Raw genomic sequence first — 17,828 nt, forward strand, 5'->3', positions numbered from 1 at the left:
CTAATATGTTATAGGATTCTACACAATTACATTATTAATTATATGTAAACTTACAATAATTATTTTCAATAATGAATGATTTTCATCTTATTTTTTTTTCTTAATTTTATTCATTTAAACGAGAACTAGAAAATGCCAATGTAGGGAAGGGACCCCATGTTTGGCTCACGCCCCAAATAAAAGAGGCCTACTGCCTTTCTTACCCCGGTCAGCAGGACAGAAAGAAGTCCTTTATCCCTTACAGCGCAAGTCCTAGTGAGCTCCTTCTGTGGTTAAGTAAGCAGCCCATAATATCCTCTGGGGAAGATCAGGTAGATAGCCTGCTCAACATCATGGCCCTTGGCACTCATTATTTATTTATTACTTATTTTAATAAGCACTAATACCGCAGTAGTTATGGGATGCTGGATACTGTCCTAAGCATTTTATAAATATTGACCCAGAACTTCCCCCCAAAAGAGTAATGAGCCCTATCTCAAGGAGCTCTCAGAAGAGCTGAGAGGGCTGTGTTTCTCTCTTATTTTTAGAACTAACACACGAAGTCCCCAGGTGAGGAAATCTCAGAACTAAAACTCAGGATCTCCAACAGATCAGTCAATATTGGATGAAAAAGAACGAAGCGGGATGTCCCAACCTCGTTGGGCCCCTCATTATAATTTAATTACACCCACTGTTCTGACCTCGTCCAGAACTTTCTGGGAGCAAAAGTTTCCCTGGTGAACCTAGGGAAAACACCGAGAAGGAATAGTTGGTGATAGAACAACGGTTCTTGAAGGAATGGAACAATGACTCTGTTGATTCGGGAAACTCATTCACAGAGCCTCAGAGGTCAAAACTATTTCCATAGGAATACATTATGGCCTTTTCCACTCTTTTCTCTCGCACGTGTGTACCCAAAGTTTCCAAAGTCTCCATGACATTGCTCAGAGGTTTCCAGACCTCTGGCCGCCTCCAGCAGCCCTCCCTGTGGAAGGAGGGGTGACTCCTAGGTGAGACCAAGCAAAGGGAATGAGCAGGTGTGTTCGGCTGTCGGAGGCAGGCCCCTGGCCAGGGCGGCCTCCGCCATTAAAAGATGGCGCCTGGCTAGTTGCCAGGTTAGGATTGCCTCGTGAGACTAAGCGGAACGCCTAAAGAGGAAGTAAACAGCATTGGTTGCTAGCGAAGTTGTTCATTTAGGTGCACAGTCTGATTCGCTCCCTCCTGTACCCTGCTCGCTGATGGGTCATGTAAGCATATATAAGTGTGTCGACTTGTGGAAATAAAGGGAGAGAAGAGAGAGAAGATGCATCCGAACCAGGGTTCTTGTCGTCCTTGCGGGGCGAGGGCAATATTCGGCTCCTTCAGAGCTCGCTTGCCCACAGGAAGGATGAATTGTTCTCGTTCCTGCGCGCATCTGTAAGGCAGGCTCTGCCACCGGGGCAAGGCTGAAGACCTGCATCCACATAGGGTGACCTTAGTTCCCAGAGAAAGGACTCCGAACAGCTACTTTTAGCCTCAGATCCAGTTTTGCCAGAAATAAAATTAATCTGGGAATCCCCGTGTGCCTGTTACTCAAACAAGGCATGAACTGCAAGGGAAGGTGAGCAGTGGCTGATTTATGCATCAGATCCCAACGTGTGCAGTGGCTGATTTATGCATCAGACCCCAACGTGTGTCCTTAGGTTAGTGGTGTCCTCTCCGCACCTTGGTCCGAGATAGTCAAAACTGGCCTCGCCGGCTTACGAGCTAATTACAGAGGAAGAATCCAGAACAGTGCCATCACAGAGAGCCTGCTTTGTCACCATTAGATAAATGAGATGCCCTGAAGAGCTTCGGAATGCCCAAAAATGAGTTCCATGTAAGCAGAGACCCATGAACTATTCACTGCTCCAGAAAGTTCCTTTGGGCCAACTAGACACACTTGGATTCTACCCAGTCCTCACAGCAATTCTGCTCCAGTGTCTGTAATGTTCTTTCTGAAACCAGGGTGATTATCAGGTGGTCGGTCTCATAATCAGGAATTCAACAGTAATAAAGAGACTCTCCCTGCCATTTCTGTATCACCAAAACAGGCTACACCTCTTGGCCCAAGTCCTTGTTGAAAGCCACACTCAGTCAGCGGCATGTGTGGAAGAGCTGTAAGGCTCCTTCGTGGCCTTGGCTGTGCGGGAGATCCCCAAGACGGAAGTGAGATTTCAAGGTGCCGCAGGATGATGTCCGGGTGAGGTGAGATGGATGGTCGGGGTCACAGAGGACATGTCCCAGCTCTTGAACCGAGGACACACAACAAACAAAACTGGATCTTGAAAACCAGCTCATTTGTGGACATAGTAAGGTGATACTGCGATTAATAATAAGACATACACATTTGCCCTTCATCCCCCACTCTTGGCACAGAGCTAAAGTCCTCAGAATTTCCTAAATAAAAGGCAAGAATAAAGAACAGAATCTAGAGAGAGAGAGAGAGAGAGACATGGTTGCAGTGTCACAACCGGCGCAACAAATCGACCAGGAACGTGAGGGTAAGAGGATGAAGAAAAGAACTCGAGAAGCAGAGAGATGGGGGCACGAGGAGCCCTGAGGAGGATGTCCAACAGTGCTGATTTTACTCCACATCTTACAAGCATTTATAAGGCAGACCACAAGAGAAGGAGTAATGCATCCGTATCTAGTCAGATAACTGCAAGTTCCTATAACAAATTTTACATTAACTACAAACAAAGCTCATGATGCCAGGTAATCATGGCTAATACCATTAGCTACTATTGATACAAGAATTACAATCAACCAGGGAATGGGTTATGGGAAGTACAGGAACAACAAGGACCAACAAAGAATTCAGGACCCTGACCACAGTTGTTCCCTTCGATAGGGAGAGCGTATGGGAAGTCATGTAGGCGAGCACACGGCACATAGCACAGACCCTTTATCAGGGTTACTCAACTTTCCTATCCTTAACCCCTAATCAAGGCGTCTGGACTTTAAAGGAGACACAAGTCAGGACCTGGTTTGATCCACGACTCCAACTGTGCGGTGGCCTCCAACATTGCAGCTATAATTCTAAGCGAGTCCCTGGCTAGCACTGCAGCCTTCTTCCAAACTTTGGCCCAGCAGGGAGGGACCCAGGAAGGAAATACTCCAACCTACCTTTGCTCCCATCTTGCCATATCTACCTCCTCCTTCCAATGGCTAAAACCAACTAGAAGTCAAGATGGCAGGGGAGTGTGCTTGATCATTGATAATGACAGTGTCTCCAGCCCTCTGCAGAGTGGATCTAGAGGTGTACACAAACCACAAGGACCAAGGATTGGACCCCAGAGAACCCAACACTTAGACCACAACCACTGTAATCTGGATGTCAAGGGGGAAAGCAGCTTGAGAAGGAATGCCTGGAAAGTTAGGAGGCCAAGCAGGAAGCTATGTGAGAACACGTTTCAATAAGGTAGAAGGGACCCACAGTGTCAGCTGCTACTGATGGCTCAATTAAGGTGAAGATATTCCAAATAGCAGTGAAGGTCTTTGTTGTGATTCCTAGAGCTGTTCTAGTGCACAGGTGAGAGCAAAAGTCCGATTGCAGTGGATTTAAGAGAGGAAGAGAGGAGGATCATTGAAGACAGATGCTCAAGACAGATCTTCAGGGTTTTGCTACAGAGCAGAGCAAAACACCATAATAGCCCATGGCTTGGGGCAATGGAGTAATAGAGTTTTTTTGTTTGTTTGTTTGACTGATTTTTGTAGAGAAGGAAGACCCTGACACATTCATTCATTTCAAGTCTGACTAATTTCCTATTCCATCTTGAAAACAATCCAATTTCTGTAGCATCCCAGAGACTCTGAATCCTATTAAAACCTCCACACCCAGCAGCATTTCTCATGATAGAAAATTTCCTTTCATAATATGCAATTCCAGTTTCTACCTATTCATCCTATTCCGTGTCCCCTTGTGTTTTGCCACCACTATTTCATACTTCAAAGACAAAACTTAAGCAGAACGGGCGGACTTCACGCCAATGAAAACATCTAGAATATCAGAGTTACTTTGAGAAAAGATCAGAAAAAAATGCTTTCGGGTTTAGTGGAGGATTAAGCAGATTCCAGCATCGAGTTGTATCTTGTGTAATCTCCAAGTTGTAGATAAAACACTGACATGGTGTGTGGTATTGACAGCTCCAACTAGAAAAGACAAGATTATGTCCCCCTCCCTAACGAGGGAGAAGCACGGTTCTTTTCAGAAGATGGCCAAAACAGGTGGTGCCCAGGATCGGCAGGTTCCACAATCTACCTTCCGTCTAGATGCGTTTGCAATAACCTGTTGCAGGGACCTTTCTGGAAGGGAAGACCCTTGAGGACTTCCCATCAATCTTGAGGTTACCACCTTCCTGGTACGGGCCCTTGCTACTCCCCCGCCCTGACTCCTCCCCGGGACTCACCCCTCCGCCCCGCCTGACTTTTTACACCCTCACTTCCGGTCGGTGTCAGGTAGGGGCATTTTTCTCAGGTTTAAAGCCTGACTTTGACCATTTGGGCTCCACTGAGGAGCCAAATGAGAGAGTTAAGCCAAATGAGAAATCCGTTAGGGAAAGGCAGGCAGGAGCCCAGACTCTAATAAGCATCTCCTTGGGATATTGAGTTCTCTTCTGGTCCCATTTCTCATGGAGTTTATCCTGAGGCAAGTTCTCCTCTTGCACTCATTGTGCAACTGAGAACCCAGAACTGAGAACGGAGAACAGATAACCGAGGGTGTTAAACCCATCAATCGTAGGGGTAAAGAGAGCAGCCTCCTGAATCACGTTACCTGCTTTTTATTTTCTCAAGCAGTTTTAGAGTCCTTTAGGGGCAAGTTTAGTATCATAACTAAGTGTAATGACAGGAGGGAACAAGCTACGTTTTCTGCACGGAAAACGAGTTCATTTCTGTCAGTATGAGCAAACAGCTGATGTTCAGAAGAGGAGCTCAGTGCAATTAAGTGTATACTTGGCTTTGTGACACTCTATTTTCTTTGAACCCATTGGAATTATTGAAGGAAGAATGAAGGAAATACAAAATAGGGACCAGGAAGGAGACACCAGGAAGAGTGCGTGCCCAAGGATACAGGCTCCCAGAGGGTGCAAACTGGACTGTGTGTTTAAATGACAATAGCCATGACTAGTTAAATATATTTTCTGCTTCTCGCTCCCACACGGTGACAAATGTTTAAACGTGTTCTGACACATGCTGTCAAACAAACCTGATGGGGTCTGTGATCAAAGGAGCGAGACTGACACAAAGTGAAGGTCCAGCAAAGCTTTATTTCACGCCAGCACCGAGAATCAAACCGACCAGCCAGAGCCATCTCTTACAGAGAGAGCAACAACCCCCAGCCTCACAGACTAACTTTTATAGAGCAAAAGCCATGTGGTTGAGCCTGGCCAATGAGATTGTAACACACAGAGAAAGTTGCATGGTCATGACAGGTCAGACACGGGTGACCAATCGAATTACAATTTACCCTACAGTAGCTGTTTGAACTAGCCTATCACTCTGGTCAGAACTGGTACACTAGTTTGGCACCCAAAAGGCGGGGTTTACATTCTTTGGTGGTCGGGGAGATAGCATGTGTGCTTTACTGATTGGATGTCTCCACCTGGCCTGACTCGTCTTCTGGGCTCTGTTATCTCCACCTGACCTGACCCGTTCTTTTATTTGGGTTCTGTTATCAGGGACTGGTTGACCATATTTTACTGGTTTCCCAGACTTAGTAAGTTCCCCTGGGGGGGCGAGGGGGCAGTGTCAGTTTTTTTACTGCATAAACAACAAAATGGCTGTTTAACGGAGATGGAGTCGCTCTGGCTACATAGGCTCCTACAAAACCCTTCAGCAACTATGTAGCAAGCCCCCAGGCCAACGCCTTTCTTTCCCATTCATTCACAGACGCGCGCGCGCGCGCGCGCGCGCACGTGGATCAACTGCACATATTATGCTGTCATGAGAAAAGATTTATTTCTGAGTGTCCTCGTTAGGACTACAGTATCTGGAACTAGACGGCTGGGTTTGACCCCTGACTCTATGGCTTACTAGCGCTGGACCTTGGGCAGGGGACTCTTTGCCTCATGGGTAAAGCGAGGACCACGATGTGCCTGCCCCACAGCATTAAAATCACAACACAAGCATGCATCACACACTTAGAGCAGGCGGTTCTGGTGCTGCTGGGAGGAAGGCAATGTGACAGGAGTTGGGGGGCACGTGGGACAGGAGGGAAGGTCGATGGTTCACCGGGCGTGACTCAGGCGCTCTTGTGCACAACGAGCTGTTCCAGGGAATACGGAGTGTAGGGAAATCCCATCAGTGATGTGTGATGGCTCTGGAACCCTTTTAAATCTAGCGCCCGCGGAGACGGTAAAGCGCAGATTTCCAAAGTTGCAGAATGTATTCTTTGGTGTCTAAATCCCCTTCTCCGCAGGCCCCTGCGCTGGAAAGGCCAGTAGGAGAAACGTCCGGGAACAGCCAGCAGGATGAGGCACTGGCGGGCTGGTTGTCTTTGACCCAGTCCCTACTGAAAAGGTGAAGGGTTCTTCCCTCCGGCGGGTTAGCCATGGAACAAGAACGGACGAGTACCACCGAGCGCTCCGCACACGCTCCCCCAGCTCCTATCCCGCTTGATAATGAGACCCAGTTGGGAGAGAAGCCGCACACACACGGCCCCCAGCGGAAGCCGTCACCCGACCTCGGGGGTCAGGCCCACGGGCTCGCGCTCCGAGCGCAGTCAGAGAGGGTGGCCGCTCGCCGGTCACTCCCGCATCACGGCTCGGATCCGCGCGGCGGCGGCGCTAGGGCAGCGGCTGCATCGGGCTCGACTGGGCTGCGCGCTCCCTGAACCCCCAAGCGGGGCGGCGTCGGGGGGGGGGGGGCGCGCTGGGGTCCAGGTGGCAGCCGTCCAGGGTGCAACCCGCAGGTGCCTCCGGTGGGGCCCGCGGGGAGGGCTCACCGGCTCGCCCCGTGACCCAGATCTCCTCATCGGCGGGGCGGGAAGAGCGAGCGCGCGCGCAGCGGCGGGACCCCACGGTGCGGTTTCCCGGAGTTCATTTCCACCTCGACGGCCCTGCGGCCCCGCCCACTGCGCAGCCCGGGGTCCTCCCCGCCTCCCGCACCTGCGCCCCACGCGCCCCGCGCGCCCCGCGCCGCCACCGGCGGGAGGGCGACCCCTGCTGGCCCAGACGCGCCGCGGGGGGGACCCCTCCTGCCACGGGGCGCCCGAGTCTGACCCGGGTGCCCAGAGCCTCCCGCGGCCTCCGCGCGTCCCACCGCCCGCGTTCCCACGAGTAACAGGTTGAATCCTTACTTATTCCACGTGTTCTCCCGCTCCGTGCTGCATGGACACGTCCAGCCCGCCAGGGGCACTTTCGGGTTCACGTTCCAGTCGCGCATCTCCTCCGCCTTCCCTCCGTGGCCACGACCCTCCTAATCGCAGTCGGCCTCCATTTGTCTGGGTTTCTGTGTTGCCAGGCTGAAGCGGGAGGTAATCTGGGTTTCGGTAAGGAACTGTGTGCCGTGGCACCTACCGTAACACGAAATATAATTTCATGGTGTAGAAGAGGTGATCCACTTCCACGGCGCGCAGCTGACACGGAACCTCTAGAAAACATTTCAGTCCATTTCCCCACATCCCCTGTCCCTGTTTCTGGGCTTTGCAGGGCCGTCTTCCCAAATATCCCGCGTCAGAGGCGGCGGCCACGCGGAGGTCGGACGCCTGGAGGCTGCGCAATCAATGAACCATTTTAATGTCCTAGAGATTTTTTTTTTTGAGTAACGCATGCTGACAATTAAAAATAAAATAAAATATATAAACTCCAAATTCAGAGCAAGAGAAATACAGAGGAAAGCCCTTGTCTATTTCAGCTTCCCAGAACAACCCGTTACTGTGGTAAAACCTCGCTTTGTTTAGGTGCTTGGAGATTCTCTGTGTGTGTATGTGTGTGTGTGTGTGTGTGACACACAAATGAAACAAAAACAGACATACTCCACAGCATCTTGTTTTTATTCACTTAATAATTTCAACCCACATGTACCTACTTACATTCTTTTTATTTAATTCTTTTTAATAAATAAATTTTTTATTTATGACTTTAAATATTTTTCTAACATTTTTATGTCTATGACGTCGTTCTTATCCAGTACTCCTGCGGCTGGATAAAGATGTTTAAGTCCTTTGTACTCTTTTGTGGTTGCAGGACCAAAAAAAAAAAAAACAACCCTGCAATAAATGTTCTTGTCTAAAATCCCTTGTCTGAAATTCTAAAGCTCAAACAGCTTTAAAAACTGAAAGTCTTTTCAAATTTTTGGCACAGTCATTTGGCAGCTAAACTGTAGCGGAACGAATGTGAAGCTATTTATAGTCTTTATACTACTTAATGTGAATTCATATATCTTTTTGCTGACATATTACTGGGTTTGATTTCGGGTTGTTATCACAACTCCCACTAGAGTTGTTAACAAAAAATAGTGTTGTATGCAAGGACTTATCTTTCTAAACTGCATGCAATTTTAAGTTCTGAAGCACATTCAGCACTAATGGTTTTAGCGCAGTGATGGGAGCCCTGGATAGATAACTTTGTACATAGTTATGAGTTGTACTTTAGGATAAATTTGGAAGAGTAGAGTTGCTAATAAAAATGTTCATGTTAAACTTTGACAGATACTGTCAAATTGCTTTTCAAAGGGGTAAACGATTTATATCACAAGCAATATTAAATAAAAATGCTTGTTCTGGGGCGCCTGTGTGGCTCAGTTGGTTAAGTGTCTACCTTCAACTCAGGTCATGCTCCCAGAACCTCTGGGATCCAGCCCCACATCAGCTCCCTGCTTGGCGAGGAATCTGCTTGTCCCTTTCCCTCTGCCCGCCCTACCCCCACCCCAGGCACTCGCGCGCGCGAGCTCTCTCTCTCACTAATAAATAAACACAATCTTTATTTTAAAAATGCCTGTTCGCCTGTTCTTTCACATGCAAACAAAACTTTTTGATGTTTGCTAATGTGATCAGTAAAAGGTGATAATCCATGTAGTTTTGAATTCATTTGATTACAGGTGAGATTAAGCATCTTTAGAATTTACCACTGATTTATGTGCATTCTTTAAGTATTAGGTAATTAACCTGTGTTCCAGATATTTTTTCCCAGCTTGTTGTTTGTATTTTGTTTTGGCTTTATTTATAATTTATAGAACAGAAGTTTTAATTCTTTTGTAATTATATTCGTTCCTCTTTGATCCATCTGGAATTTATTTTGATGGAAGGAATTGTCTGCATGCCATAACAAGCTGTCACAAACATCGTGATTTAAAACAATACAAATGTATTCTCTAGGTTGTGTGTGTTGTAAGTCCAGCACAGCCTGATTAGATCCGCTGCTCAGAGTCTCACTGGGGTAAATTAAGGTGTTGGCCAGGCAGGATTCCAGGTCTTTGCACAGTAGATGAGAGCTCCCTGTTTCCTTGCTGTTTGTCAGCGTCTAGAGGACCCCCATCCTCTCTGGTCACATGGCCTTTCCACAGTATAGTGACTTGTTTCTTGAAAGGCCACGAAGACAGCATCTACTGCAGCTTCAAACTTCTCTGACCTGCGCTCTGCTATCTCTCTTCTGCTTTTAAAGGCTCATGTGATTACACTGGGCCCATTTCAAAAATCTGGGATAATCTTCCTATCTTAAGGTCAACTGTGTCACAAAGACAACACAAACATGAGAGTAACTCCAGGCAAAGATCACGGGGCACATCTGAATTCTGCCCACGAATGAAGTAAGGAAGACTCCAACTTCTTTTGGTTACTAGCAAGTTGTCCCAAAATTAATTTGAATAAACCACTGATACCAATTTGTTTGGTTGTTTGAAATTCGGATCACTGGACTATTCAGAGATGAGTGGAACTCAGCCCCTACCTTTCTGCCATTCAAGTCCTCTGGGGGTAAGAGATTTGTATTTGACAGCTCTAAAAATCCTGGAAATCAGAATAGTCCCATTCGGGGGCCAGTCCCATAGACTTGATATGAAAGGTCCAGGACTCGGTGCCATGTGAGGAAAGAAAGAGTAGAACTTGGGGGTGTGGCTGTTCCCTGAAGAGCTCAACCCTGTACAGTGGAGGGAAGGGTCTGGATCTTGTAGGTTCGATGCTCATAATACTATGGGGATGACAGCCAGAGAAAACTGAGCTCCAGGAAGCCTCAGGGTTTGGGACCCCAGTCAGCAGCTTCTCCCTCCCATCATATGCCCACCCACGCCAGGTAAGAAAGACCTAGTTGCTTGTATTTCCAGAGACTTGGCTTCAACTTCAACTTGAAAGTGGCAGAGGAGCCAGGACAGAACTTGGGATGATTGCAATGTCATTTATTTATGCCATTAAATTGTTGCATGACGTAAAGCATAGTTGTCATAATATTATCTTTTTGTCCAGGTCTCTGTTGTGCTTTCAACAACTCCAGTGTTTTCATCTTGATTTTTGTTCCATTGTTGTAGATAAGTTTCTGGACACTCAGAAGAACAGCTTGGTCAGGATAACCCGATGCCTGTACAATGTTTGATCCAGTTCCTTACGACTTCATCTGCCAGCTGTCTCTGGCTGGTGATGTGCTGTTTTTCTCAGCCATTTCTACTAGGAGCTTTAAAATCTAGCTCTGAGGGGCGCCTGGGTGGCTCCGTGGGTTAAGCCTCTGCCTTCAGCTCAGGTCATGGTCTCAGGGTCCTGGGATTGAGCCCCACATCGGGCCCTCTGCTCAGCAGGGAGCCTGCTTCCTCCTCCCTCTCTGCCTGCCTCTCTGCCTACTTGTGATCTCTCTCTCTCTGTCAAAAAAATAAACTAAATCTTTTAAAAAAAATAAAATAAAATCTAGCTCTGATTCCCTTCAAGTGCCTGAATTGTCGTAGATGGCTAAGAATAAAATGACTTATCCTTAGCTCTTTATAACAGAGAATATTCCCTTCTCTGTAAATCTCTCTGGAATGAGCTTAACCTCCAGTAGTAAGCAGGGGAGGGGAAGAAGTACAGCCTTGAAATCAACTACTGTCTCTTTTCCTTTTCTTCCCTCCTACCCTGTCTATCCCTACCCCCCATCTCTCCTGTCTGTCCTTTTCAAGTCCTCATACATGCAGCCTGGCTCAGAACTAATGCGTGTGATAGGATTGTTGGTATTATTTTTTATTTATTTATTTTTTTAAATACTTTATATTCTTACTCATGGGCCACAAATAAAAAAAATCATTTTTCCTTTCTAAAAATCTCAGAAGTGAGAAAACGTGTGCTTGCTAATATGCTTTCTTTTCAACAACAGAATGTAAATGGTAGTTACAAATGGAAATCATTTTGCAACCAAAGACATAGAAAATATAGCATCGTTCCAGTTGTTAAACAGAAAAGAATGGGAGAGAAGTACTTCCTGGCCAAAGGAAGAAAGAAATCTATGCACCGCCTCTATCTAAAGCTGAACCTAGGACACCTATCCACATTAAAGCTGTTTATGAATCACTAACAACAACAAAAACAGTAACAAAAATATGTGTTTCTTGAGTCTCTGGGACTTTTCTTTCCCACTGCAAATCCTCCATAAAACCTCCCAGAATCCCTGTCCTTGAAGCCGGAGTCAAATTAGATAGCAAGCAATAACCCCAAGGAATGGTGAGACGGGCTCACTCTAATCCAGTATGTTACTTTCCATCATCAACCAACCCTTGTCTCTATTTCATAACTATAAAAACATGTGACATCAGATAATGGAAATAACTCAGGTTTTCAGGTGCCAAATAAAAAACATGGAATTTTTTTTTTTTTTTTTTTTTTTGTGGAGTTTCATTACTAGGAATAAGACTCATTCTACATTCAGGTTGTTCTTAGTACTTTTTAAGTCTTTTCCTTGAGAAGTAATTATCTGTATTAGCGCAAGGCGATTTCTAAGAGAACAGTAACAGCAGACAGAGCCTCAGCCAATTAACTCTGGCCTGGTACTCCCAACACCATTCCAAACCAGAGTGTGCACTGTCATCTAGCTGCTGCTTCCTTTTTAATATGGCTACAATAAAAGGGTTGATTAAGGCTATAAAACTTTCATCCTAAAGAACTTTCAAAGAGCAAGATATTTTTATTCAAATAAACTTTTGTTCAATCAATTGTTCATACATATATGTAAGCAACGAGTATTTATCAAGAGGCTACTATGTGCCCGGCATTGATTTAGTGTTGGAGATGCAGTAATGAACAAGAATAAAAAAATCTCCCAATGTTCGACCCCTTTTGAAGCTTACATTTTGATGGTGTTAAAAAGAAATAAACAAGACAAGTTAAATGCATACTAAAGATGGTAGTTGAGTGGTAAAAAAGAAAAAAAAGGGGGGGAGATGAGGAAACCCGATAGGCGTGATGAAATTCTAGATGAGGAGATTGGAAAGGAGCCCCCTGGGAAGGTAAAATACAAAATAAGCAAACACATCAACTAACAATTTCAATTACCCTCTCTACCCCGCACAACCCCACAGGAACAAGAGAGAAGACCAACAAAACACACTATCTAAGCTGAACTATATGTACGTGCACACAACCTAGCTTGGGAAATAAAATGTTACAGAAACCAAGGCAGAACCCCACGGGTTGTTCATCCACGGCTTTCTCTTGCCTCCCATTCAGGAGTGACCAGCATCCTTAAGTTGATGTAATGTTTACTTTTCATACATATGAATGTATTCCTAACTGATGAGCGGAACCAAACTGCATACATCTTTCTGAAGTTTGCCTTTATTCAATATTCTATATTTTTAGATTTATCCCTATTGATACAAATATCTCTAGGTCATTAGTTTTAAATTACTCTACAGTACTTTATTGTAGAACCATCTATTCTCTTGTTAATGGTCATTTAACTATTTCTTTTTGAAGTACAGGAATGCAATTGACTTTTTTTTTTTTTAATTAACTTGTATCTCTCTTTGGTTGATCCTTTACACATTTCCCTCATCTGCAAATAATAGCTATTCTGTTTCTTGTTCTCTGATCCTTACACAGTATTTCTTTGTCTTGTTTTACCCTCTGGTTCAAACTTCTAGTACATTGTTGAAAAGAAACAAAAGAAACAAGAATAGGAGACATCCGCACTTTGTGACTGTCTTTTAAAAAAATGCTCTCAATCTTCACTGACTGTGGTAATACGGTATTTGCTAGCTGTATCGAGTTACAGAACTTCCCTTGTATCATGGATTACTTGAGATGTTTTTATCATAGCATGAGTGTTGAGTGTTATTAAATCTATTTCTGGATCTACCAAGAGAAGCATATTACTTTTCCTTCTTATTCTTTTAACATAATGAATTACAGGGGTGCCTGGGTGGCTCAATGGGTTAAGTGTCCAACTCTTGGTTTCAATTCAGGTCATGATCTAGCTCAGGTCATGATCTCAATATCCTGGGATCAAGCCCACGGGGGGCTCTGTGTTCAGCGGGGAGTCTGCTTGGCGATTCTCTCCCTCTCCATCTTCCCCTCCCTCCGCTCAAGCTCTCTCTGGTGAATAACATCATTGGCTCTTCTGGTGCTGACCTGTAGTCCTAGAATAAACACAGCTTGGTCATGCTTAGTTTTGTTTATTAACATATCGCTACATTTAGTTACAACATCTTTGTATCTATGTCAAGTGAATTTAGTTCACAATTTTCCTTTAAGGTCTTGTGTTTATCTGGTTTTAGTAAAGATGCTGGCTTCATAAGATGATCTTCATAATAGGCCCTCCTTTTCAAAGATCTGGAAGAGTCTGTATACAACTGAGAAGATTTGTTTTTTTGATGTTTGGAGGAATTTGTCAGGAATCCTATCTGGCATGGGGGGATGATACATATTTTTTCATTGAAATTTTTACTGAAATTATTGTAGATTCACACACAGGAGTAAGAAATCAGAAAGATTCCATGTGCCTTTTCTCTAGCTTCCTCCATGGGTAACATTTTGCAAAACTATAACACAAGGTAACCATCAGGAGGCCAGCAACAGTGATAAATCTTCTCCAGATTTCCTCAGTTTTCTTGTACGTCTTTGTAAGGTTGTGTTTATTTTGTTCTATACAATTTATCACACTTACAGGTTTGTGTATCTGCTACCACCACCAAGATACAGACAGTCCCATAATCACAAGGATCTTTGGACAGTCCTCTTGTAACCGCAAAGAAGAAAAGCATGTTCTTAATGCTATTTCTTCAATGGTTGGAAGTCACTCAGGTTTTCCGCTTCTGCTTGTGTCCATTTTGGTAAAGTACATTTGTTTTCTCATAAACGTTTTGCCAAAAAGGTATGAACAGTTTCTTAGTTTGCTCCCATTTAAAAAATCTCTACTTCTGTAGTTACGTCCCCCTTCTGGTCCTACATTTTTATTAGTACCTATTCTCTTTTCATATAGTCATCTCATCAGAAATTTCCCTATTTTTCTTTTCAAAGAATCAACTCTCATTTAATTATTCTTCTTCACTGTATTGTTAATTCATTATCTTCTGCTTTTATCTTTTCCTTCCTTCTGCTTTCTTACAATTTGTGTATTTCCCCTCTAACTTCTTAAGAATGAAGTCATTAATTTTCAGTCTTTTTATAACCTATTCATCTATAAGTCTCTCTCTTAGTAATTCTTAGATGAGTTTTATTCATCAGCATGTAGAATTTTCATTGTTTAATCACATATTTTCTAAATTCCAATATGAATTCTTCCTTGACCCATGAGTTTTAAAGCGGGTTTCTTTCTTTTTTTTTTTTTTTTAAAGATTTTATTTATTTATTTGACAGAGAGAAATCACAAGTGGGCAGAGAGGCAGAGAGAGAGAGGAGGAAGCAGGCTCCCTGCTGAGCAGAGAGAGCCCGATGCGGGACTCGATCCCAGGACCCCGAGATCATGACCTGAGCTGAAGGCAGCGGCTTAACCCACTGAGCCACCCAGGCGCCCCTAAAGCGGGTTTCTTTATTCTTTTTTTGTTACCGTATCAATGCACTGTGATTACAGAACACGGTCCGTATAATATACATTTTTGAATATTTGTGGAGACTTACTTTGAGGTCTTAATATTTGATTAGTTCTTATACTGTCCCATGTGGATTTGAAAATAATAAGGTTCTCTGCAATGGTGAGTTCCTTATACATATTCATCAGAACAAGCTCACTGTGATCTTACCTTCTATATGCCTACTGAAATTTTTGTATGATTAAAAACCCATTAAGTGAGGTCTATGGAAGTTATTAAAATTGTGAAATTGCCAACTTCTCCTGTAATTCTGTAAACTTCTGCCTTTTACATTTGAAGCATTAAAGGCACACACAGTTTTATAATTACAATACCTTCATGGTGCTTTATCTCATCATTTGGCAAGAACTCACTTAGTCCTTAAAAATGCTTTCACTTCAAAGTCTTATTTTTCTGGTATTTGTATCCCTATGCAAATGCGTCACTAGCTTTCATTAGATTTGCTGGGCATACATTCTCTCAACTTCCTACTTTCAACCTTATATACTCTCATGTTTTAGAAGTTGTCATTGTAAAAAAAAAATTTTCAACCCACTCTGGTAATTAATTTTTTAATATCTTTAATATCTTTTAATATCTTCAATGTTTATCCCAATTATATTCATTTTGACCTGTTTATATTTTAAAGATCTAATTTGCTAATTCTTTTTTCTGAGTATCTTCCCCTTCTCCCCTATTCCATTCTTTTTGGATACCTTGTTTATTCCTTTTTTTAAAACCGCTTTTGATTTGGAAATTGTATATCCTATTTGTGTACCATAAGGTTGCCGTTAAAAGTCTAATAGGGGGGCACCTGGGTGGCTCAGTGTGTTAAAGCCTCTGCCTTCGGCTCAGGTCATGGTCCCAGGGTCCTGGGATCGAGTCCCGCGTCGGGCTCCCTGCTCAGCGGGGAGCTTGCTTCCTCCTCTCTCTCTCTTTCTCTGCCTGCCTGTCTACTTGTAATCTGTCAAACAAATAAATTTAAAAAAAAAAAAAAAAGTCTAATAGGTACCTTAAACATATTAACGCCTAAAGTTTACCAAAGGGGCACCTGGCTCAGATGGTTAATCATCTGCCTTTGGCTCACATCATGATATCAGAGTCCTAGGATCAAAACTGAGTCAGGCTCCCTGCTCAGCGGGGGGTCTGTTTCTCCGTCTCCTTGTTTGTGCTCACTCTCTCTCTCAAATAAATAAAATCTTAAAAAAAAAAAGTTCACCAAAATCTTTTTCTTCTGAGTGTTATCTTGAATATCCTTTTTAAAGATTTATTTGTTGATTCTTTGAGAGACAGAGAAAGAGCGTGCATGAGTAGGGGAAGGGGCAGAGACGATGGGGAGAGAATCTCAGGCGGGCCCCCCGCTGAGCAGGGAGCCTGATGCGGGGCTCGATCCCAGGACCCTGAGATCATGACCTGAGCCAAAACCAAGAGGCAGCTGCCTAACCGACTGAGCCACCCAGGCGCCCTGAGTCTTGAATATCTTTAGTCAACTCCCCCAGCTTACCTGCTGACACTTTGCCTTTTCTCCTTCTGAAACCAGCCGTTTTTATTATTATTTTATAAAGTCAGAGTTTAAGGCTTATCTACATATTTGCAAATATCTTTGGTCCTTATTCCTTTTGTATCTCACTCCTCCCTTGCAGGTTTCAATTTTCTTATTCAAATATCTCTTCCAGTTTTCTTCTTCTTCTTTTTTTTTTTAAGATTTTATTTATTCATTTAACGATCACAAGTAGGCAGAGAGGCAGGTAGAGAGAGAGGAGGAAGCAGGCTCCCTGCTGAGCAGACAGCCCGATGTGGGGCTCCATCCCAGGATCCTGGGATCATGACCTGAGCCGAAGGCAGAGGTTTTACCCCACAAAGCCACCCAGGCACCCCCAAGGAATCTTTTTCAAAAAAGGAATGTTAGAGGTAACCTCTGTCAGTGAGGGTTAGAGATAAACTTGGAACTTTGTCTCAAAAGTTTATTTCAGCTTCACTCTGAAGTTACGGCTCAGATGGGTTCGACTTCACTCTACACTTACTTTTTTCTTGTCTTCTCAAAGGTAACACAGGAAGAAACCTGCAGTTAGTCTCAAGAACTCCCATTAGTGATCTCTTTCCTCTGACTGGCAAGTCAGCTTCTCGGGCTCTCTGCAGTTTCCCCATATCTGAGCTTGTGTTTGAGACTTGTCATGTTTCCTCAACCTGATGATCACGGCTGCCATCGACACCGACAAATGCTCGGTTTTATCTCTTCAAATCATGCCTTTTTCACATTTCTCAATTCCTTCTTTCTGGAACACCTAATAAATGCACTTTGAAACGTCCCATTCTATCTTAACATGTCCACTCTCTATCCTCAAAACCCAAGAGTGCTGGGCTTAGAGCCAGTGCCTGAAACATATCTGTAGAATGATATTTCCATCATGGAAATAAGAATACGTGCAGCATGCGGCACCTGGGTGGCTCAGTGGGTTAAGGGTCTGCCTTCGGCTCAGGTCACGATCCTGGAGTCCCGGGATCAAGTCCCACATTGGGCTCTCTGCTCAGTAGGGAGCCGCTTTCCCCTCTCTCTTTGCCTGCCTCTCTGCCTACTTGTGATCTCTCTCTCTGTCCAATAAATACATAAAATCTTAAAAAAAAAAGAATATGTGCAGCAGCCCAAAGAAATCAGATTAGCCATTTATAAGACAAAACTCGGGCATCTCCTGGAGCCCAACTCCTAGTAGGCGAATCTTCAACCTAGTAGCCAAATTCAGGTATAAAAACTGGAACTTGGGATGATTTAATGACAAGAACCAACTGTTGACATATGCCACTTGGTGTACGTACTTTGGGAGGGGCAAAGGGATGGGCGACTGTGATTTGTTCTCCATTTCAAGGAA

General features: G+C 44.1%; 1 protein-coding gene across 1 annotated transcript in view; it reads right to left on the reverse strand.

Annotated features, from left to right (window-relative positions):
- Positions 1-12,717: 12,717 nt before the first annotated feature.
- HSD17B7 (hydroxysteroid 17-beta dehydrogenase 7) overlaps positions 12,718-17,828 on the reverse strand; it is a 29,251-nt gene continuing 24,140 nt past the window's right edge. Inside the window, exon 10 of the mRNA XM_059413420.1 lies at positions 12,718-13,530. The gene's annotated coding sequence lies outside the window, so the exon portion shown is untranslated. The remainder of the gene's footprint in view (positions 13,531-17,828) is intronic.

The sequence above is a fragment of the Mustela nigripes genome, chromosome 10, assembly GCF_022355385.1.
Source record: "Mustela nigripes isolate SB6536 chromosome 10, MUSNIG.SB6536, whole genome shotgun sequence".
Classification (NCBI taxonomy): domain Eukaryota; kingdom Metazoa; phylum Chordata; class Mammalia; order Carnivora; family Mustelidae; genus Mustela; species Mustela nigripes.